The 24573-nt window shown below is 43.8% G+C and overlaps 1 pseudogene; it reads left to right on the top strand.

The window, feature by feature from the left end:
* The window catches only part of LOC127908484 (potassium voltage-gated channel subfamily C member 1-like), a 28265-nt pseudogene that overhangs the window by 1945 nt on the left and 1747 nt on the right, over positions 1–24573 (top strand).

The raw sequence follows: 24573 nt of genomic DNA on the forward strand, positions 1-24573 counted from the left end.
GACAATGGCCATAGGAGTTGGCAAGACAGCACCAACCAGGCTACTCATGGACATGAGACTAGAATACCTGGGAGGTTGGCAGTTTGAGAATACCTGCGAGGTTGGCAGTTTGAGAATACCTGGGGGTTGGCAGTTTGAGAATACCTGGGGGTTGGCAGTTTGAGAATACCTGGGAGGTTGGCAGTTTGAGAATACCTGGGAAGTGGACCGTTAGTGTTGGTTAGAATACCTGGCTGGGTTTGATATTGGCAGGTAGTGTTGATTAGAATACGTGGCTGGGTTTGATATTGGCAGGTAGTGTTGATTAGAATACCTAGCTGGGTGGATCTGGTGGTTGATTAGAATACCTAGCTGGGTGGATCTGGTGGTTGATTAGAATACCTGGCTGGGTGGATCTGGTGGTTGATTAGAATACCTAGCTGGGTGGATCTGGTGGTTGATTAGAATACCTAGCTGGGTGGATCTGGTGGTTGATTAGAATACCTGGCTGGGTGGATCTGGTGGTTAATTAGAATACCTTGCTGGGTGGATCTGGTGGTTGATTAGAATACCTTGCTGGGTGGATCTGGTGGTTGATTAGAATAACTAGCTGGGTGGATCTGGTGGTTGATTAGAATACCTAGCTGGGTGGATCTGGTGGTTGATTAGAATACCTGGCTGGGTGGATCTGGTGGTTGATTAGAATACCTAGCTGGGTGGATCTGGTGGTTGATTAGAATACCTGGCTGGGTGGATCTGGTGGTTGATTAGAACACCTAGCTGGGTGGATCTGGTGGTTGATTAGAATACCTGGCTGGGTGGATCTGGTGGTTGATTAGAATACCTGGCTGGGTGGATCTGGTGGTTGATTAGAATACCTGGCTGGGTGGATCTGGTGGTTGATTAGAATACCTAGCTGGGTGGATCTGGTGGTTGATTAGAATACCTGGCTGGGTGGATATTGGCAGGTAGTGTTGGTTAAATAGGTCAGGTCAGCATGTTGAGTAAAAGCAGATCTTTAGCGCCAGCAGCAGTATCTGATGGCAGACCTCCAGACTGACATAGTACACAGTTTGCTGCTCCACGGTTGGAGAGATGAGGTTCTTGGACCTGTGACTACGGGCAGGCTTCCATCTGGCCTGGTCCTATGGTCCTCCATGGTGGTGATAGTGAAACGAGTTTGCACCCTAAGACATTTTGGTAACTTTTTATTTGAAGTATTATAACTGTTTTATTTATTTATTTATTTATTTATTTATTTATTTATCCATTATTTTACCAGGTAAGTTGACTGAGAACACATTCTCATTTTCACCAACGACCTGGGGAGTAGTTACAGGGGAGAGGAGGGGATGAATGAGCCAATTGTAAACTGGGGATTATTAGGTGACCGTGATGGTTTGAGGGCCAGATTGGGAATTTACTTGTAAGTAAAGCCTGCTGGTATAATGCATTATAACTTGTAAGTAAAGCCTGCTGGTATAATGCATTATAACTTGTTGTACGTAAAGCCTGCTGGTATAATGCATTATAACTTCTGGTAAGTAAAGCCTGCTGGTATAATGCATTATAACTTGCTGTAAGTAAAGCCTGCTGGTATAATGCATTATAACTTGCTGTAAGTAAAGCCTGCTGGTATAATGCATTATAACTTGCTGTAAGTAAAGCCTGCTGGTATAATGCATTATAACTTGCTGTAAGTAAAGCCTGCTGGTATAATGCATTATAACTTGTTGTAAGTAAAGCCTGCTGGTATAATGCATTATAACTTGTTGTAAGTAAAGCCTGCTGGTATAATGCATTATAACTTGTTGTAAGTAAAGCCTGCTGGTATCATGCATTATAACTTGTTGTAAGTAAAGCCTGCTGGTATAATGCATAATAACTTGTTGAAAGTAAAGCCTGCTGGTATAATGCATTATAACTTGTAAGTAAAGCCTGCTGTTATAATGCATTATAACTTGTTGTAAGTAAAGCCTGCTGTTATAATGCATTATAACTTGTTGTAAGTAAAGTCTGCTGGTATAATGCATTATAACTTGCTGTAAGTAAAGCCTGCTGTTATAATGCATTATAACTTGTAAGTAAAGCCTGCTGGTATAATGCATTATAACTTGTAAGTAAAGCCTGCTGGTATAATGCATTATAACTTGCTGTAAGTAAAGCCTGCTGGTATAATGCATTATAACTTGTTGTAAGTAAAGCCTGCTGGTATAATGCATTATAACTTGTTGTAAGTAAAGCCTGCTGTTATAATGCATTATAACTTGCTGTAAGTAAAGCCTGCTGTTATAATGCATTATAACTTGCTGTAAGTAAAGCCTGCTGGTATAATGCATTATAACTTGTTGTAAGTAAAGCCTGCTGGTATAATGCATTATAACTTGTAAGTAAAGCCTGCTGGTATAATGCATTATAACTTGTAAGTAAAGCCTGCTGTTATAATGCATTATAACTTGTTGTAAGTAAAGCCTGCTGTTATAATGCATTATAACTTGCTGTAAGTAAAGTCTGCTGGTATAATGCATTATAACTTGTTGTAAGTAAAGCCTGCTGGTATAATGCATTATAACTTGTTGTAAGTAAAGCCTGCTGGTATAATGCATTATAACTTGTTGTAAGTAAAGCCTGCTGGTATAATGCATTATAACTTGTTGTAAGTAAAGCCTGCTGGTATAATGCATTATAACTTGCTGTAAGTAAAGCCTGCTGGTATAATGCATTATAACTTGTTGTAAGTAAAGCCTGCTGGTATAATGCATTATAACTTGCTGTAAGTAAAGCCTGCTGGTATAATGCATTATAACTTGCTGTAAGTAAAGCCTGCTGGTATAATGCATTATAACTTGCTGTAAGTAAAGCCTGCTGGTATAATGCATTATAACTTGCTGTAAGTAAAGCCTGCTGGTATAATGCATTATAACTTGCTGTAAGTAAAGCCTGCTGGTATAATGCATTATAACTTGCTGTAAGTAAAGCCTGCTGGTATAATGCATTATAACTTGTTGTGAGTAAAGCCTGCTGGTATAATGCATTATAACTTGTTGTAAGTAAAGCCTGCTGTTATAATGCATTATAACTTGTTGTAAGTAAAGCCTGCTGTTATAATGCATTATAACTTGTTGTAAGTAAAGCCTGCTGGTATAATGCATTATAACTTGCTGTAAGTAAAGCCTGCTGGTATAATGCATTATAACTTGTTGTAAGTAAAGCCTGCTGGTATAATGCATTATAACTTGTTGTAAGTAAAGCCTGCTGGTATAATGCATTATAACTTGTTGTAAGTAAAGCCTGCTGGTATAATGCATTATAACTTGTTGTAAGTAAAGCCTGCTGGTATAATGCATTATAACTTGTTGTAAGTAAAGCCTGCTGGTATAATGCATTATAACTTGTTGTAAGTAAAGCCTGCTGGTATAATGCATTATAACTTGTTGTAAGTACGTATGAAATAATATAATACTCTTAATAAGGCTTGTAAAGTATCAACATTTTAAATTGAGTGAAAATGGCTGGTATAGTCAGGATGAGTATTAGATGATTATAAGACATAAAGGATTATTCATGGCAAGTCTAACCATGTATTGTAACTGCATCACAATGCTCCAAGTAGAAGGTTTCTATTATCTAATATTTCCCACTCTTTAGACCTAGCCAGGTGAAACCCTCTACCCAAATACTGCAGTCTGTGTGTCGTGCTGCTCCTACAGCTGTGATACATGGCGATAAGGTGGGCACACGGCCAATCAACATGAAGTTAACACTCTGATGTTTATCACCCACTAGAAAAGTACGCCAATTTACAGGTCCGGAACTACACAACACCGTTGAGATCAGAAATACAGTTGATTATTAATTGAGTAGCCGTTCAGATTGGAGTTGTTGATTTATTGTTTATCACTACTGGCTCTTGTTATAACTGGTTCTTGTTATAACTGGCTCTTGTTGTGTGGTAGACACGGACGACAAGTTGATTGGTGAGTGTTGATTATGATTTAAACAGAGTGAAAGTAGCCCACTTCTCAAATGTGTAGCATCTCGTCCTCAAGGTTTTGTTTTATTTTTAAAAATGAGTTTTACATAACTCTTAAACTCGGACCGTTGTCTAAAATCCCTACCACCGGAAACCATTCAGAGCTGCCATGCATTTCAGTGTGAGAGCCACATATTTCCGTGAAAGCTATATATTTAATTGTGAAAGCCAATAAGCCATACATTTCAGTGTGAGCAAGACAGGACCTCAGCAGTGAAGTTTGACAGAGCTTTATTTATGGCGAACAGAATGTAATTGACTAGGACTAAATCACTGTTAATTATAGGCAGTATTCAGCTAGATTCAGATTCAGAATTCTGTGTGGTTCAGATTCAGATTTCTGTTTGATTCAGGTTTGATTCCGATTCAGATGTGATTCAGTTTCACGTTGTAATGAAGTAGAGCAAGGTTTGACAGAGTTTGAAACACGGCATGTGATTCATTATTCCAAGTGTTAATTACAGACTGTAGTATTCACAGTGGGCACATCACGTGGAACAACCCCTATCACCGTCTCTGTTGTCACTCATTACTTTTTTATTGAACCTTTATTTAACTAGGTTAAGTCGTAGTGAACATCAACTAGGATTAGCCAAACAGGGCAACAACTAAGAAATATAATCTCGTCATTATCTAGTCTTTCTACTTCTATGGGCAAAACAACCCTGATCGTCACCATAGAGGACAAAACAACCCTGATCATCACTATAGTGGACAAAACAACCCTGATCATCACTATAGTGGACAAAACAACCCTGATCATCACTATAGAGGACAAAACAACCCTGGTCGTCACCATAGAGGACAAAACAACCCTGATCATCACTATAGTGGACAAAACAACCCTGGTCGTCACCATAGTGGACAAAACAACCCTGATCAACCCTGATCGTCACTATAGTGGACAAAACAACCCGTATAAACCCTGATCGTCACCATAGTGGACAAAACAACCCTGATCATCACTATAGTGGACAAAACAACCCTGATCATCACTATAGTGGACAAAACAACCCTGATCATCACTATAGTGGACAAAACAACCCTGATCATCACTATAGTGGACAAAACAACCCGTATAAACCCTGATCGTCACCATAGTGGACAAAACAACCCTGATCATCACTATAGTGGACAAAACAACCCTGATCATCACTATAGTGGACAAAACAACCCTGATCATCACCATAGTGGACAAAACAACCCTGGTCGTCACCATAGAGGACAAAACAACCCTGGTCGTCACCATAGAGGACAAAACAACCCTGATCATCACTATAGTGGACAAAACAACCCTGATCATCACTATAGTGGACAAAACAACCCTGATCATCACTATAGTGGACAAAACAACCCTGATCATCACTATAGTGGACAAAACAACCCTGATCATCACTATAGTGGACAAAACAACCCGTATAAACCCTGATCGTCACCATAGTGGACAAAACAACCCTGGTCGTCACCATAGAGGACAAAACAACCCTGGTCGTCACCATAGAGGACAAAACAACCCTGATCATCACTATAGTGGACAAAACAACCCTGATCATCACTATAGTGGACAAAACAACCCGTATAAACCCTGATCGTCACCATAGTGGACAAAACAACCCTGGTCGTCACCATAGAGGACAAAACAACCCTGATCATCACTATAGTGGACAAAACAACCCTGATCATCACTATAGTGGACAAAACAACCCTGATCATCACTATAGTGGACAAAACAACCCTGATCATCACTATAGTGGACAAAACAACCCTGATCATCACTATAGTGGACAAAACAACCCTGATCATCACTATAGTGGACAAAACAACCCGTATAAACCCTGATCGTCACCATAGTGGACAAACAACCCTGGTCGTCACCATAGAGGACAAAACAACCCTGATCATCACTATAGTGGACAAAACAACCCTGATCATCACTATAGTGGACAAAACAACCCTGATCATCACTATAGTGGACAAAACAACCCGTATAAACCTGATCGTCACCATAGTGGACAAAACAACCCTGGTCGTCACCATAGTGGACAAAACAACCCTGGTCGTCACCATAGTGGACAAAACAACCCTGATCAACCCTGATCGTCACTATAGTGGAGAAAACAACTGACAGGTGTCTAAAAATCGAGCCCACAGACATGCAATCTCCATTGACAAACATTGGCAGTAGAATGGCCCATACGGAAGAGTTCAGTGACTTTCAAAGTGGCACCATCATAGGATGCCACCTTTCCAACAAGTCAGTTCGTCAAATTTCTGCCCTGCTAGAGCTGCCCCGGTCAACTGTAAGTGCTGGTATTGTGAAGTGGAAACGTCTAGGAGCAACAACGGCTCAGCCACGAAGTGGTAGGCCACACAAGCTCACAGAACGGGACTGCCGAGTGCCGAAGCGAGTAACATGTAAAAATCGTCTGTCCTCGGTTGCAACACTTTCTACAGAGTTCCAAACTGCCTCTGGAAAGCAACGTCAGCACAAGAACTGTTTGTGAAATGTGTTTCCATGGCCAAGCAGCCTAAGATCAACATGCGCAATGCCAAGCGTCGGCTGGAGTGGTATAAAGCTCGCCGCCATTGGACTCTGGAGCAGTAGCAACACGTTCTCTGTTGTGATGAATCACGCTTCACCCTCTGTTAGTCCGACGGACGAACCTGGGTTTGGCGGATGCCAGGAGAACGAAACCGACCACAATGCTTAGTGACAACTGTAAAGTTTGGTGGAGGAGTAAAAATGGTGTGAGGCTGTTTTTCATGGTTTGGACCCCTTGCATACAATGAGATTCTAGACAATTCTGTGCTTCCGACTTTGTGGAAACAGTTTGAGGAAAACCGTTTCCTGTTTCAGCATGACAATGCCCCCCGTACCTCAACCCCATGCGAACACCTTTGGGATTAAATGGAACGCCGACTGCGAGCCAGGCCTCATCGCCCAACATCAGTGTTCGACCTCCCCAATGTTCCAACATCTAGTGGAAAAAATTCCCAGAAGAGTGGAGGCTGTTATAGCAGCAATGTTCCAACATCTAGTGGAAAGCCTTCCCAGAAGAGTGGAGGCTGTTATAGCAGCAATGTTCCAACATCTAGTGGAAAGCTTTCGCAGAAGAGTGGAGGCTGTTATAGAAGCAATGTTCCTAGATCTAGTGGAAAGCCTTCCCAGAAGAGTGGAGGCTGTTATAGCAGCAATGTTCCAACATCTAGTGGGAAGCCTTCCCAGAAGAGTGGAGGCTGTTATAGAAGCAATGTTCCTACATCTAGTGGAAAGCCTTCCCAGAAGAGTGGAGGCTGTTATATAAGCAATGTTCCTACATCTAGTGGAAAGCCTTCCCAGAAGAGTGGGAGGCTGTTATAGCAGCAATGTTCCAACATCTAGTGGAAAGCCTTCCCAGAAGAGTGGAGGCTGTTATAGCAGCAATGTTCCTACATATAGTGGGAAGCCTTCCCAGAAGAGTGGAGGCGACGGGAGGACCAAATCCATAATAATGCCCCTGATTTTGGAATGAGATGTTGGGGGAGGACTATGTATAATTGTAAACGCTAAAACAGATTTGTATGAAAATATGTATGAAAATACCCTCGGATAAAAGATGACATTCTGTGCAGTCAGTCGGTTCATATAAACATCCAAAATGCCAAATTAAACGTTTTAGCTTCACTGCCCAAATAAATCCGTAGGGGTTGTATGTGTCTACGAGCTGATAAACTATATGGGTTAGCACCGAGCCTCTGTGGCTGCGGCAGAATGAAGGCTAGCACTGAGCCTCTGTTAGTAATGAGCTTCTGTGGCTGTGGCAGAATGAGGGCTTGCACTGAGCCTCTCTTAGCACTGAGCCTCTGTTAGCACTGAGCCTCTGTTAGCACTGAGCCTCTGTTAGCACTGAGCCTCTGTTAGCACTGAACCTCTGTGGCTGTGGCAGAATGAGGGCTAGCACTGAACCTCTGTGGCTGTGGCAGAATGAGGGCTAGCACTGAGCCTCTGTTAGCACTGAGCCTCTTTTAGCACTGAGCCTCTGTTAGCACTGAGCCTCTGTTAGCACTGAGCCTCTGTTAGCACTGAACCTCTGTGGCTGTGGCAGAATGAGGGCTAGCACTGAGCCTCTGTGGCTGTGGCAGAGAGGCAGGAGGACATCACAGGGAATGAGGGCTTGTCCCAAATACTGTAGCACCCTATTCCCCATATAGTGCACTACTTTTGAACAGAGCCCTGGTGAAAAGGAGTGCAATATATAGGGAATAGTTTGCCATTTTGGATGTAACTGAAGTCTGCTACAATGAAAGCGACTGATGAAAGAAGCCTTGATCTCATTGGACGGATAGTGTTGCAGGTTATGCTGTACCCAGTCCACTGTTCTGAAACAGGAGCATGGCCCACTTTAAATTGAAACAGCCTTTGAACAACAGTACAGATCCAAAGGGGTTCACTTTCACAGAGTGACATGTTTGTCAACAAAAAGGTTTTTAATGGTTTGTTTCTCATTTCTTTCAGACGACGAAGTGTGTGGTTGACTGTTTCAGGATTGAAATGGTACTTTGTCTCTTGGGGGGGGGGTGACTGATATCTTTGACAATTGTTGGGGAGACGCATTGATGTTTCAGTTCTGATGGTGGGCCTGGTTCTGATGGTGGGCCTGGTTCTGATGGTGGGCCTGGTTCTGATGGTGGGCCTGGTTGATTTGTTTCAGTTCTGATGGTGGGCCTGGTTCTGATGGTGGGCCTGGCTGATTTGTTTCAGTTCTGATGGTGGGCCTGGTTCTGATGGTGGGCCTGGTTCTGATGGTGGGCCTGGTTCTGATGGTGGGCCTGGTTCTGATGGTGGGCCTGGTTGATTTGTTTCAGTTCTGATGGTGGGCCTGGTTCTGATGGTGGGCCTGGTTGATTTGTTTCAGTTCTGATGGTGGGCCTGGTTCTGATGGTGGGCCTGGTTCTGATGGTGGGCCTGGTTCTGATGGTGGGCCTGGTTGATTTGTTTCAGTTCTGATGGTGGGCCTGGTTCTGATGGTGGGCCTGGTTGATTTGTTTCAGTTCTGATGGTGGGCCTGGTTCTGATGGTGGGCCTGGTTCTGATGGTGGGCCTGGTTGATTTGTTTCAGTTCTGATGGTGGGCCTGGTTCTGATGGTGGGCCTGGTTCTGATGGTGGGCCTGGTTCTGATGGTGGGCCTGGTTCTGATGGTGGGCCTGGTTCTGATGGTGGGCCTGGTTCTGATGGTGGGCCTGGTTCTGATGGTGGGCCTGACTGATTTGTTTCAGTTCTGATGGTGGGCCATTCCAGTCAAATCTGGTCTAAAGTAGTGCACTATATAGGGAATATGGTTCTACAGGGCTCTGGTCTAAAGTAGTGTACTATATAGGGAATAGGGTTCTATAGGGTTCTGGTCTAAAGTAGTACACTATATAGGGAATAGGGTAGTGCACTATATAGGGAATAGGGTTCCTCAGGGCTCTGGTCTAAAGTAGTGTACTATATAGGGAATAGGGTTCTATAGGGTTCTGGTCTAAAGTAGTGCACTATATAGGGAATAGGGTTCTATAGGGCTCTGGTCTAAAGTAGTACACTATATAGGGAATAGGGTTCTATAGGGTTCTGGTCTAAAGTAGTGCACTATATAGGGAATAGGGTTCTATAGGGTTCTGGTCTAAAGTAGTGCACTATATAGGGAATAGGGTTCTATAGGACTCTGGTCTAAAGTAGTGCACTATATAGGGAATAGGGTTCTATAGGGTTCTGGTCTAAAGTAGTACACTATATAGGGAATAGGGTTCTATAGGGCTCTGGTCTAAAGTAGTGCACTATATAGAGGGAATAGGGTTCTATAGGGCTCTGGTCTAAAGTAGTACACTATATAGGGAATAGGGTTCTATAGGGTTCTGGTCTAAAGTAGTACACTATATAGGGAATAGGGTTCTATAGGGTTCTGGTCTAAAGTAGTACACTATATAGGGAATAGGGTTCTACAGGGCTCTGGTCTAAAGTAGTACACTATATAGGGAATAGGGTTCTATAGGGCTCTGGTCTAAAGTAGTACACGATATAGGGAATAGGGTTCTGGTCTAAAGTAGTGCACTATATAGGGAATAGGGTTCTACAGGGCTCTGGTCTAAAGTAGTACACGATATAGGGAATAGGGTTCTGGTCTAAAGTAGTACACTATATAGGGAATAGGGTTCTACAGGGCTCTGGTCTAAAGTAGTGCACTATATAGGGAATAGGGTTCTACAGGGCTCTGGTCTAAAGTAGTACACTATATAGGGAATAGGGTTCTATAGGGCTCTGGTCTAAAGTAGTACACTATATAGGAATAGGGTTCTACAGGGCTCTGGTCTAAAGTAGTACACTATATAGGGAATAGGGTTCTACAGGGCTCTGGTCTAAAGTAGTGCACTATATAGGGAATAGGGTTCTATAGGGCTCTGGTCTAAAGTAGTGCACTATATAGGGAATAGGATTCTATAGGGCTCTGGTCTAAAGTAGTGCACTATATAGGTAATAGGGTTCTATAGGGCTCTGGTCTAAAGTAGTACACTATATAGGGAATAGGGTTCTATAGGGTTCTGGTCTAAAGTAGTGCACTATATAGGGAATAGGGTTCTATAGGGCTCTGGTCTAAAGTAGTACACTATATAGGGAATAGGGTTCTATAGGGTTCTGGTCTAAAGTAGTACACTATATAGGGAATAGGGTTCTATAGGGCTCTGGTCTAAAGTAGTACACTATATAGGGAATAGGGTTCTATAGGGCTCTGGTCTAAAGTAGTGCACTACATAGGGAATAGGGTTCTATAGGGCTCTGGTCTAAAGTAGTACACTATATAGGGAATAGGTTTACTTTTGGAATGCAGGTTATTGTATTTCTATGTTCATCAGCTGTTGAAGTGAAGCACGGTACTCAGGCTATAGTGATGTAGGCTTGACTTCAGGACATGACAGGCTCATCGTGGCTGGAGGGTGTTGCTGAAGAGCTCAAATATTCCGCTGAGGTCAGGACAGGATTTCACTGGAAACAAAAAACAAAAAAACAAAAAAACAACAATACCCGACACAGTTAGACAACACAGCTATGAATGAATGATTTAGTCCAAGCAGGGAGTCTCATTGATGTGTCATAATGTGATTGTGTTTTAGTGAATTTTCATTGACCGTTTACACAGTAATGAAATGACATTGGCTGGGCTTGAAGAGGAGGCATTCAATGCTCCAATGGATGAGGGCGCACGGTACGGGCGCACGGTACGGGCGCACGGTACGTGGCTTCAGTTCATGTCAGGAGGAGACTTGACACTGGTAGTGGAGTGGTCATCACCTCTTAAATCAGGGAACGTATGGCAGGTCTTCGCTGGAAACACAAATAGCAGATACATGGAGTTACACGTGAATCAGAACTGAAAGTGTAATCTAGTCTACGGTAATGAAGAGGGCTTCAGTTGTTCAGAGGGCAGAAGACCAAGGGGCTTCATTTTAGCTGATGTTGTGATTGAATACTAACTTGACTGTTCGTGCAAAGATAAGTTGATGAGGGATCCGGCTGGTTTCCCCTCTTCACCTCTTCTCCTTCTTCTACACACCTATCTGCTAACACATGGGAAGGATAAAGCATCATTAACCATGCCTAGACGATTGTATCTTTCAACAGTCAAATACCCCTACCATCTACTGTATGCTGCTCTGTACCATCACTCATTCAAATATCCTTATGTACATATTCTTTATCCCCTTACACTGTGTATAAGACAGTAGTTTTGGAATTGTTAGTTAGATTACTTGTTGGTTATTACTGCATTGTCGGAACTAGAAGCACAAGCATTTCGCTACACTCGCATTAACATCTGCTAACCATGTGTATGTGACAAATAAAATTTGATTTGATTTGATTTGATTGATGACTGAGTGTGTGTGTGTACAGTATGTTTGTGTGTGTGTACAGTATGTGTGTGTGTGTGTACAGTATGTCTGTGTGTGTACAGTATGTGTGTGTGTGTGTGTGTGTGTGTGTGTGTGTGTTTGTGTGTGTGTACAGTATGTGTGTGTACAGTATGTTTGTGTGTGTGTACAGTATGTGTGCGTGTGTGTACAGTATGTGTGTGTGTGTGTACAGTATGTGTGTGTGTGTGTGTGTGTGTGTGTGTGTGTGTGTGTGTGTGTGTGTGTGTGTGTGTGTGTGTGTGTGTGTGTGTGTGTGTGTACAGTATGTGTGTGTACAGTATGTTTGTGTGTGTGTACAGTATGTGTGCGTGTGTGTACAGTATGTGTGTGTGTGTGTACAGTATGTGTGTGTGTGTGTGTGTGTGTGTGTGTGTGTGTGTGTGTGTGTGTGTGTGTGTGTGTGTGTGTGTGTACAGTATGTGTGTGTGTGTACAGTATGTTTGTGTGTGTGTACCGTGTGTGTGTGTGTGTGTGTGTGTGTGTGTGTGTGTGTGTGTGTGTGTGTGTGTGTGTGTGTGTGTACAGTATGTGTGTGTGTGTGTTGCATTAACTCACTGGAGTATCAAAGCCCTCAGCTTCAATCATACCCAGACTTCTCTCACTTAGCAACACACACACACACACCTGCCACACACGCACGCACGCACGCACGCACGCACGCACGCACGCACGCACGCACACACACACACACACACACACACACACACACACACACACACACACACACACACACACACACACACACCCCAGCCCTCCCAGATGTATAATGCATGCCATTAGTCTGCCTGACTGGCTGGTTGGTACAAGCATAGACATGTCTCTGTGAGTACTAGGTCTGGGTTCAAATACTATCTATCTGAAGTCTTTCAAAGACATTGAGCGCTTGCTTTAGCCTGTCTGGAGTACCAGATGGGAGGGGTTTGCACTTTGTGACTGTTCTATTAGTTCCTTTACACATACTCAATCGAGCTCGGCTAAAATATATATATATTTTTTCCAAACAGTACTTGAACCCATATCTTACGGGTACAAAGGATGAATGTACTTCCACAGCTCACTGGCGTATAGTGTATAAATTATTTTCTGTTGCTCTTGTAAGAATTGGATTTTGTAACCTCACTCTCCGGCAGAAAAATCCAATCTTAGAAGAATCTATAGCTTTGATTCTAGCTGGCTGGCTTGCACGAGTTAATGAACTAAACTTGGCAGTATGGTGAAGTGAGACTAACTACTGTACTAGAAAACGGTTGTGACTAGATGGAGCACAGCTATGAACAGAAGTGACTTTCGTGGAAGGTTAGGAGGAGAGAATTTTAGGTAACCTTAACCTAACCTTAACCTAATTCTCCTAACCTTTTGTTCTACTAAGCTGGTATGAAAATGTCACTAACGTCAGTAGTTGTCAACACTCTAGTCAAAACCCTTGAGAACATAACTAATTTAGCAGTGGGTTCTCCCCACTAACAGAAGTCGTGCTATCAAGATGACAACCTGAGAGCTACTCTGTCTCCTCACGATGATGCCTGTGTTTGGTTCTACTGTAACAACAACCTCGTTCTTAGTGTCTTTCTTTTCAGCAGTGGAGTGTCACTCTCCTTCCATATTAGATTTATTAACAGACAGATGAGAAACAGGTGAGGAGGAGACCTTTTTTCATTTTAACCAGGCAAGTCAGTTAAGAACAAATTCTTATTTACAATGGCGGCCTAGGAACAGTGGGTTTAAATGCCTTGTTCGGGGGACAAAATGACAGATTTTTATCTTGTCAGCTCGGGATTCGATCTAGCAACCTTTCGGTTACTAGCCCAACGCTCTAACCACTAGGCTTCCTGCCACCCCATAGCACGGGGCGCCAGGGAGCCTAGTGAGAGGAGACACACAGTGGCAAGAAAAAGTATGTGAACCCTTTGGAATTACCTGGATTTCTGCATAAATTGGCCATAACATTTGATCTGACCTTCATCTAAGTCACAACAATAGACAAACACAGTCTGCTTAAACTATTATCACACAAATTATTGTATTTTCCTGTGTATATACTGAGTACATCATTTAAACAATTCACAGTGTAGGCTGGGAAAAGTATGTGAACTCCCAAGGCTAATGACTTCTCCAAAAGCTAATTGGAGTCAGGAGTCAGCTAACCTGGAGTCCAACCACGAGACGAGATTGGAGATGTTGGTTAGAGCTACCTTGCCGTATACAAAACACTCACAAAATGTTAGTTTGCTGTTCACAGGAAGCATTGCCTGATGAGAACCAATGCCTCGAACAAAAGAGATCTCAGAAGACCTAAGATTAAGAATTGTTAATGTGCATAAAGCTGGAAAGGATTACAAAAGTATATCTAATAGCCTTGACGTTCATCAGTCCACCGTAAGACAAATTGTCTCTAAAGTTCAGCACTGTTGCTACTCTCCCTAGGAGTGGCCGTCCTGCAAAGATGACTGTGGACAGATGAAACTACAGTTGAGTCGTTTGGAAGGAACACGCATCACTATGACACAGCACACCGACATCAAAACCTCATCCCAGCTGTAAAGTATAGTGGAGAGAGCATCATGGTTTAGGGCTGCTTTGCTGGTTGAGGGCCTGGACAGCTTGCTATCATCGACGGAAAAATGTATTCCCAAGTTTATCAAGACATTTTGCAGGAGAATGTAAGGCCACCTGTCTGCCAATTTAAGCTCAACAGAAGTTGGGTGATGCAACAGGACAACAACCCAAAACGCAGAAGTAAATCAACAACAGAACGGCTTCAACAGAAGAAAATACGTCTTCTGGAGTGGCCCAGTCAGAGTCCTGACCTCAACCCGATTGAGATGCTGTGGCATGACCTCAAGAGAGCAGTTCACACCAGACATCCCATGAATATTGCTGAAATGAAACAGTTTTGTAAAGAGGAATGGTCCGAAATTCGTCCTGACTGTTGTGCAGGTCTGATCCGCAACTACAGAAAACATTTTGTTGAGGTTATTGCTGCCAAAGGAGGGTCAACCAGTTATTAAATCCAAGGGTTCACATACTTTCTCCCACCCTGCACTGTGAATGTTTACACGGTGTGTTCAATAAAGACATGAAAACATATAACTGTGAATGTTTACACGGTGTGTTCAATAAAGACACGAACACATATTGTTGGCATGTTATTAGTTTAAGCAGACTGTGTTTATTGTTGTGACTTAGATGGAGTCTTTTCAGTCCTACTGTGTGTCGTGTGACTGCTGTTCCCGACACCATACATCACTGTGACCTTGGGCTCCACTGTACTGTGGACACGGAGGGGCCATGCTACTGTAGAAGATCACTCTGCCCATACTAATAGGCTGTTTTTACCATCACAGTAAACCTCTACATCTGCATCCCAAATGGCACCGTATTGCCTTTTATAGTTACTTTTAACTAGGGCCCATCGACCAGGGCCATCGACCAGGGCCCATCTACCAGGGCGCATCGACTAGGGCCCATCGACCAGGGCCCATCGACCAGGCCCATCGACAAGGGGCCCATCGACCAGGGCACATCGACCAGGGCCCATCAACCAGGGCCCATCGACTAGGGCCCATCGACCAGGGCCCATCGACCAGGGCCCATCGACCAGGGCCCATCGACCAGGGCCCATCGACTAGGGCCCATTGGGACTCCCATCAGCCTCTGGTCAAAATCAGGGGTGTATGAGCCATCTGGCAATTCTGGCGAATGTCAGAGACTAAGTTCGGGCCGGGGGCCCATGAACATTTTAAGATAAAAAAATAGATTTTTGTGCAATTTCTCTGTTATACTAATCTATAATGGGCCTTTGGCTGATCAGTGGGCAACGGCCGGCCCCCTACCAAGATGTGCCGATATTGGTTTTGTGATAGGCTGAGCTGAGGTCACGCAAACTACCATTCAAAGTCAAATGTGACATCAGCAAAGAGACCTGCAACGACTCTTTCATCAGTTAGACATGGATCATGGGTCGTAAAAATGGAAGGGGTGCTAATAAACCTAGAAAATGGAAGGGTGCTAATAAACCTAGAAAGAGCTCTACATTGTCACTTCACACAAAATATCCTGTATTTATATGTATCATGGATACCCATTAGTTCCTGCCAAGGCAGCAGCTACTCTTCCTGCGGTTTATCATGGATCCCCATTATTTCCTGCCAAGGCAGCAGCTACTCTTCATGGGGTTTATCATGGATCCCCATTAGTTCCTGTCAAGGCAGCAGATACTCTTCCTGGGGTTTATGATGGATCCCCATTAGTTCCTGTCAAGGCAGCAGCTACTCTTCTTGGGGTTTATGATGGATCCCCATTAGTTCCTGCCAAGGCAGCAGCTACCCTTCCTGGGGTTTATCATGGATACCCATTAGTTCCTGCCAAGACAGCAGCTACTCTTCCTGGGGTTTATTATGGATCCCCATTAGTTCCTGCCAAGGCAGCAGCTACCCTTCCTGGGGTTTATTATGGATCCCCATTAGTTCCTGTCAAGGCAGCAGCTACTCTTCCTGGGGTTTATTATGGATCCCCAGTAGTTCCTGTCAAGGCAGCCAGCTACCCCATTAGTTCCTGTCAAGGCAGCAGCTACTCTTCCTGGGGTTTATTATGGATCCCCATTAGTTCCTGTCAAGGCAGCATCTACTCTTCATGGGGTTTATTATGAATCCCCATTAGTTCCTGTCAAGGCAGCCAGCTACTCTTCCTGGGGTTTATTATGGATCCCCATTAGTTCCTGTCAAGGCAGCAGCTACTCAGCAACGACTCAGTTTCAGAATGGGTGGCAAAAAATGTTCCTAAATATTTAAAGAACTAAAAGCATTGTATTTGAGTCAAATCATTCACTAAATCCCAAATTCTCTCCTCCCCTCCCTTCTCTCCACTCCTCACCTTTCCTCCCCTCCCCTCCTCCTCTCTCCACTCCTTTGCTCTCCCATACCCCTCTCCTCCCCACTCCTCTCCTCTCTCCTCTCTCCACTCCCCTCTCTCCTCCTCTCCCCTCTATCCACTCCTACCCTCTCCCCTCTCTCTCCCTCCTCTGCTCTCCCATACCCCTCTTCTCCCCTCCCCTCTCCTCCCCTCCTCTCCTCCCCTCTCTCCACTCCCCTCTCTCCTCCTCTCCCCTCTATCCACTCCTCCCCTCTATCCACTCCTCCCCTCTCCCCTCCTCTCCCCACTCCTACCCTCTCCCCTCTCCCTATCCCACTCTCTCCCTCCCCCATTACTCTCTCCCCTTTTCACTCTCTCTCTCTTTCTCTCTGTCCTCCTCTCCATTTCCCTCCTCTCTCTCCTCCCCTCTCTCCCTCCACAGTGGATAGCCCTGGCCTCTCTGTTCTTCATCCTCGTGTCCATCTCCACCTTCTGTTTGGAGACCCACGAGTTCTTCAACCCCATCGTGAACCGCACCGAGCTGGAGCTGGTGGACAATGTGACGGTGGAGCATGTGTACCAGGAGACGGAGACGGTGGTCTATCTCACCTATATCGAGGGCGTCTGCGTGGTCTGGTTTACCTTTGAGTTCATGATGAGAGTCATATTCTGTCCGGACAAGATGGAGTTCATGAAGAAAGCGCTCAACGTTATCGACTTCGTGGCTATCTTACCGTTCTACCTGGAGGTCGGGCTGAGTGGGCTGTCGTCTAAAGCGGCTAAGGATGTTCTGGGGTTCCTGAGGGTGGTGAGGTTTGTCAGGATCCTGCGTATCTTCAAGCTGACCCGTCACTTCGTGGGCCTGAGGGTTCTGGGTCACACGTTACGAGCAAGCACCAATGAGTTCCTACTCCTCATCATCTTCCTCGCACTCGGAGTCCTCATCTTCGCCACGATGATCTACTACGCGAACGGATGGGAGCGGACCCGACCGACCCTCGCGCCAGCGAGCACACGCACTTCAAGAACATCCCCATCGGATTCTGGTGGGCCGTCGTTACCATGACGACCCTTGGCTACGGCGACATGTACCCCCAGACGTGGTCTGGCATGCTTGTCGGAGCACTGTGCGCCCTGTCGGGTGTACTGACCATCGCCATGCCCGTCCCCGTGATCGTCAACAACTTTGGAATGTATTACTCCTTGGCCATGGCGAAGCAGAAGCTACCAAAGAAGAAGAACAAGCATATCCCGCGAGCACCCCAACCAGGATCACCCAACTACTATAAGTCCAGCATCAACTCTCCTCCAACGCCCCATAAAGCACCGCTCCTTCCTGAAAGCCCGAAATTAGTCCACCCCGTTTTGGCTCTGGCTCAAAACATTACTATGCCACACGATGACGTCTTCAAAGTAAAGTTTCCAGGTGAGAAATCTTTTCTTTTCTCTCCTCTCCTTCCCTCTTAATTTCTTCTCTTCTCTGTAGTCAAACCCTCCTGCAACATCCTATTGTTCAGCTGTTTGTCTCGCTGTCTGTCTCGCTGTCTGTCTCACTATTTGTCTCGCTGTCTGTCTCACTATTTGTCTCGCTGTTTGTCTCGCTGTCTGTCTCACTATTTGTCTCGCTGTTTGTCTCGCTGTCTGTCTCACTGTCTCTCTCACTTCTCTCTCACTGTCTGTCTCACTATTTGTCTCGCTGTCTGTCTCACTGTCTCTCTCACTGTCTCTCTCACTGTCTGTCTCGCTGTTTGTCTCGCTGTTTGTCTCACTGTCTCTCTTACTGTCTCTCTCACTGTCTGTCTCACTATTTGTCTCGCTGTCTGTCTCACTGTCTCTCTCACTGTCTCTCTCACTGTCTGTCTCGCTGTCTGTCTCGCTGTCTGTCTCACTGTCTGTCTCACTATTTGTCTCGCTGTCTGTCTCACTATTTGTCTCGCTGTCTGTCTCACTGTCTGTCTCACTATTTGTCTCACTGTCTGTCTCACTATTTGTCTCGCTGTCTGTCTCACTATTTGTCTCGCTGTTTGTCTCGCTGTCTGTTTCACTATTTGTCTCGCTGTTTGTCTTGCTGTCTGTCTCACTGTCTCTCTCACTGTCTCTCTCACTGTCTGTCTCGCTGTCTGTCTCACTGTCTGTCTCACTGTCTGTCTCGCTGTCTGTCTCGCTGTCTGTCTCACTGTCTGTCTCGCTGTCTGTCTCGCTGTCTGTCTCACTGTCTGTCTCACTTTCTCTCTCACTGTCTCTCTCACTGTCTGTCTTTCTGTCTGTCTCACTGTCTGTCTCACTATTTGTCTCGCTGTTTCTCGCTGTCTGTCTCACTGTCTCTCTCACTGTCTGTCTCGCTGTCTGTGTCACTATTTGTCTCGCTGTTTGTCTCACTGTCTGTCTCGCTGTCTGTCTCACTGTCTGTCTCACTGTCTGTCTCACTGTCTCTCTCACTGTCTGTCTCACTGTCTCTCTCACTGGCTGTCTCGCTGTCTGTCTCACTGTCTGTCTCACTGGCTGTCTCGCTGTCTGTCTCGCTGTCTGTCTCGCTGTCTGTCTCACTGTCTCTCTCACTGTCTGTCTCACTGTCTGTCTCACTGTCTCTCTCACTGTCTGTCTCGCTGTCTGTGTCACTATTTGTCTCGCTGTTTGTCTCACTGTCTGTCTCGCTGTCTGTCTCACTGTCTCTCTCACTATTTGTCTCACTGTCTGTCTCACTGTCTGTCTCACTGTCTGTCTCGCTATATGTCTCGCTGTTTGTCTCGCTGTCTGTCTCGCTGTCTGTCTCACTGTATCTCTCACTATTTGTCTCACTGTCTGTCTCACTGTCTGTCTCGCTGTCTGTCTCGCTGTCTGTCTCACTGTCTCTCTCACTGTCTGTCTCACTGTCTGTCTCACTGTCTGTCTCGCTGTCTGTCTCACTGTCTCTCTCACTATTTGTCTCACTGTCTGTCTCACTGTCTGTTTCACTGTCTCTCTCACTATTTGTCTCACTGTCTGTCTCACTGTCTGTCTCACTGTCTCTCTCACTATTTGTCTCGCTGTTTGTCTCACTGTCTGTCTCACTGTCTGTATCACTGTCTCTCTCACTGTCTCTCTGACTGTCTGTCTCACTGTCTGTCTCACTATTTGTCTCACTGTCTCTCTCACTGTCTGTCTCGCTGTCTGTCTCACTATTTGTCTCGCTGTTTGTCTCACTGTCTGTCTCGCTGTCTGTCTCACTGTCTCTCTCACTATTTGTCTCACTGTCTGTCTCACTGTCTGTCTCACTATTTGTCTCGCTGTCTGTCTCGCTGTCTGTCTCACTGTCTCTCTCACTGTCTGTCTCACTGTCTCTCTCACTATTTGTCTCACTGTCTGTCTCACTGTCTGTCTCACTGTCTGTCTCACTATTTGTCTCACTTTTTGTCTCACTGTCCGTCTCACTGTCTGTCTCACTGTCTCTCTCACTGTCTCTCTCACTGTCTGTCTCACTGTCTCTCTCACTGTCTGTCTCACTGTCTCTCTCACTGTCTGTCTCACTGTCTGTCTCACTGTCTGTCTCACTGTCTGTCTCGCTGTCTGTCTCGCTGTCTCTCTCACTGTCTGTCTCACTGTCTGTCTCGCTGTCTGTCTCGCTGTCTGTCTCACTGTCTGTCTCGCTGTCTCTCTCACTGTCTGTCTCACTGTCTGTCTCGCTGTCTGTCTCGCTGTCTGTCTCACTGTCTCTCTCACTGTCTGTCTCACTGTCTCTCTCACTGTCTGTCTCACTGTCTGTCTCGCTGTCTGTCTGTAGACGCCCTCCTCTACTCCCAGTGGCTCAACCAGGTAACTCGGCCACTTCTGATTTAACAAATTCATCTCTCATTTGCCACCTTCCTAGCACTCTCACAGCCAGTGTGGCGTCTGCATCCGTGTCACACACACCTATATAGTAATAATTATGTAATGAAGATTCATATATGTGTAAGGGGCTTACATCAAGCTAATGAAAAGATATGTAAAAGATTCTGTAAAACTAAATACCCGTATGAAGTTAGCGATTGTTGTTGTGTAGTAATTTGGCATCAATAACAGAATGTGTTGTTACTATTGTAACTACAACAGCTTTACTATAAAAGAAAGAGCAATTTAAAGTTCAGTGTTAATTTTAGGCATATAAAAGACAATCTCATCAAGTTAAGTACTGGACAAGCATGGCACACATAAACTTGTGCTGATCATTGAATGCAGGCGACTCACATGCGCTACCGAGGTACTAGGCTGCTACTCATACTCATACTAAAATGCACCCGTCACTAAACCCACTAACCACCATCACCACCACTACTACTGTACACACTGTAATATCCTTCTGTAGCTTGCTTCAAATCCTGCTGTTGACTGTCCGAAGCAGTGCTAGTATAATTTATTTAGCTTCTTATGGGCGTCCCACCTGGCCAACATCCGGTGAAATTGCAGAGCGTGAAATTGAAACTACAGTATTATAAATATTTAACTTTCATAAAATCACAAGTGTAACACATCAAAATAAAGCTTAACTTATTGTTAATCCAGTCTCAGCCACTCTCTCAGATTTCAAAAGGCTTTACGACGAAAGCAAACCATGCGATTATCTGAGGACAGCGCCCGCATACAAAACCATGAAAAACATATTTCAACCAGGCAGGTGCGACACGAAAGTCAGAAATAGCGATATAATAATTGCCTTGCCTTTGATGATCTTCTTCTGTTGGCACTCCAACAGGTCCCAGTTACATCACAAATGGTCCATTTGTTCGATAATGTCCTTCTTTGTATCCATAAAACTCAGTTTAGCTGGCGCGCTTCAGTCAATAATCCACCCAGTTTCCCTCCTAGACCAGTTAACCCACTGTTTCTAGACCAGTTAACCCACTGTTCCTAGACCAGTTAACCCACTGTTCATAGGCCGTCATTGTAAATAAGAATTTGTTGTTTAACTGACTTTCCTAGTTAAATAAAAGTTCAATACATTTAAAAGACATTGTAAGATGGTGAATTGCAACAGCACTATGCTCCATTCAAAACATACACCCCCCACCCCCGCATCCAATTTCCCTGTAACATAACGGAGACTTACGTTTTTCACTTTTGATTTTGGTTAAAATGTATTTCACAGAGATTTAGATAGCGCAATAATTCCCTACGCTGTTCAATGCTTGTTTCCTCACATAGACCCGAAATAGAGCTAACAGTGTCGAATTTTAGTAACCAGGAAATTATGATTTTTCTATATTGGTCACTTGACCCTACTTCCACTAGATAACACAGCCACAAAGTCAAAACAGCTTTTCCCATTTTGACAACAGATGCCTCTCCAGCGGCAGAAATCAATAGGCGAATATCACAGCCAAGCACAACACTGGCGGGTAAGTAGCACTTTAAAACAATATCATTCCCCATTACTGCAGCTATATTATGGATATTTTCTTGTAATTATGTTTTTGCTGTTTAAAAAAAATCCTATATGTAGCTCCTTTAAGCTGGTAATGTTGTTGTTTGTTACGAAACATCATCTGATTAACTTTTGACAGACTTCAGCACTGAGTAAAGGGAGGTTAGCCTCTGAGGGAAGGAATGAAGTTGTATTGAATTGAATTGGGATGCCCGTTTATCTAATGGCTGCAGTTCTCTGCTCTGGTCTCTTGTTTGGCAGTTGGACAAGAAGCATTTAAATCTTTTATTTGATCAGAGTGTTTGATCTTGTTGTCTGTATCTCCTGGAGAAATTATATTCTAATTTTACTTCTATGGAATCTCCTGAATCTCCTGATCTAATTCTGTTTCTGTGGAATATCCTGATCTAATTCTGTTTCTATGGAATATCCTGTTCTAATTTTGTTTCTATGGAATATCCTGTTCTAATTCTGTTTCTATGGAATATCCTGTTCTAATTCTGTTTCTATGGAATATCCTGTTCTAATTCTGTTTCTGTGGAATATCCTGTTCTAATTCTGTTTCTATGGAATATCCTGTTCTAATTCTGTTTCTATGGAATCTCCTGTTCTAATTCTGTTTCTATGGAATATCCTGTTCTAATTCTGTTTCTATGGAATATCCTGTTCTAATTCTGTTTCTATGGAATCTCCTGTTCTAATTCTGTTTCTATGGAATATCCTGTTCTAATTCTGTTTCTATGGAATATCCTGTTCTAATTCTGTTTCTATGGAATCTCCTGTTCTAATTCTGTTTCTATGGAATCTCCTGTTCTAATTATTTCTATGGAATATCCTGTTCTAATTCTATTTCTATGGATTCTCCTTTTCTAATTCCAATTTATATGGAATCTCCTGTTCTAATTCTGTTTCCATGGAATCTCCTGTTCTAATTCTATTTCCATGGAATCTTCTGTTCTAATTCTAATTATATTTCCATGGAATCTCCTGTTCTAATTCTATTTCCATGGAATCTCCTGTTCTAATTCTATTTCTATGGAATCTCCTGTTCTAATTCCATTTCTATGGAATCTCCTGTTCTAATTCTGTTTCTATGGAATATCCTGTTCTAATTCTGTTTCCATGGAATCTCCTGTTCTAATTATATTTCTATGGAATCTCCTGTTCTAATTCCATTTCTATGGAATCTTCTGTTCAATTCCATTTCCATGGAATCTCCTGTTCTAATTCTAATTCTATTTCCATGGAATCTCCTGTTCTAATTCTGTTTCTATGGAATATCCTGTTCGAATTCTATTTATATGGAATATCCTGTTCTAATTCTGTTTCTATGGAATATCCTGTTCTAATTCTGTTTCTATGGAATATCCTGTTCTAATTCTGTTTCTATGGAATATCCTGTTCTAATTCTGTTTCTATGGAATCTCCTGTTCTAATTCTATTTCTATGGAATATCCTGTTCTAATTCTGTTTCTATGGAATATCCTGTTCTAATTATGTTTCTATGGAATATCCTGTTCTAATTCCATTTCTATGGAATCTCCTGTTCTAATTCTATTTCAATGGAATCTCCTGTTCTAATTCTATTTCCATGGAATCTCCTGTTCTAATTCTATTTCTATGGAATTCTATTTACAGTGGGGCAAAAAAGTATTTAGTCAGCCACAAATTGTGCAAGTTCTCCCACTTAAAAAGATGAGAGAGGCCTGTAATTTTCATCATAGGTACACTTCAACTATGACAGACAAAATGACAGGCCTCTCTCATCTTTTAAGTGGGATAACTGCGCAATTGGTGCTGACTAAATACTTTTTTTTGCCCCACTGTATATGGAATCTCCAGTTCTAATTCTGTTTCTATGGAATCTCCTGTTCTAATTATATTTCCATGGAATCTCCTGTGTGTCTGTCTGAAGATTCCAAGCTGAATGGGGAGGCGGCCAACGCAGCTCTAGCCAATGAAGACTGTCCTCATATAGACCAGGCCATCTCGCCAGAGGAGATTTTCAGCCCCAGTGAGAGAGAACGGCCTTGTTGTCTCATCACCACAGCTGCAGAACGACCCAACCACAAAGGGTGTAGAGTCAGGAGGGTACGTACACCTACAGTAACAGCCAAACACAGTCCAACCACACAGGGGAGGAGGGAGGAGAGTTATGTACTGTAACAGCCAAACATAGGCAGCTATTAAACAGGTTGCTTTCCTACAACCTGATTTCTCATAATCATACATACAGTACACAATTTCAACCTGTGGGCCAACACGCATGTGCACATGCATATGACGCATATGACACACACACACACACACACACACACACACACACACACACACACACACACACACACACACACACACACACACACACACACACACACACACACACACACACACACACACACA

This window comes from Oncorhynchus keta, chromosome 17 (genome assembly GCF_023373465.1).
Source record: "Oncorhynchus keta strain PuntledgeMale-10-30-2019 chromosome 17, Oket_V2, whole genome shotgun sequence".
Lineage (NCBI taxonomy): Eukaryota > Metazoa > Chordata > Actinopteri > Salmoniformes > Salmonidae > Oncorhynchus > Oncorhynchus keta.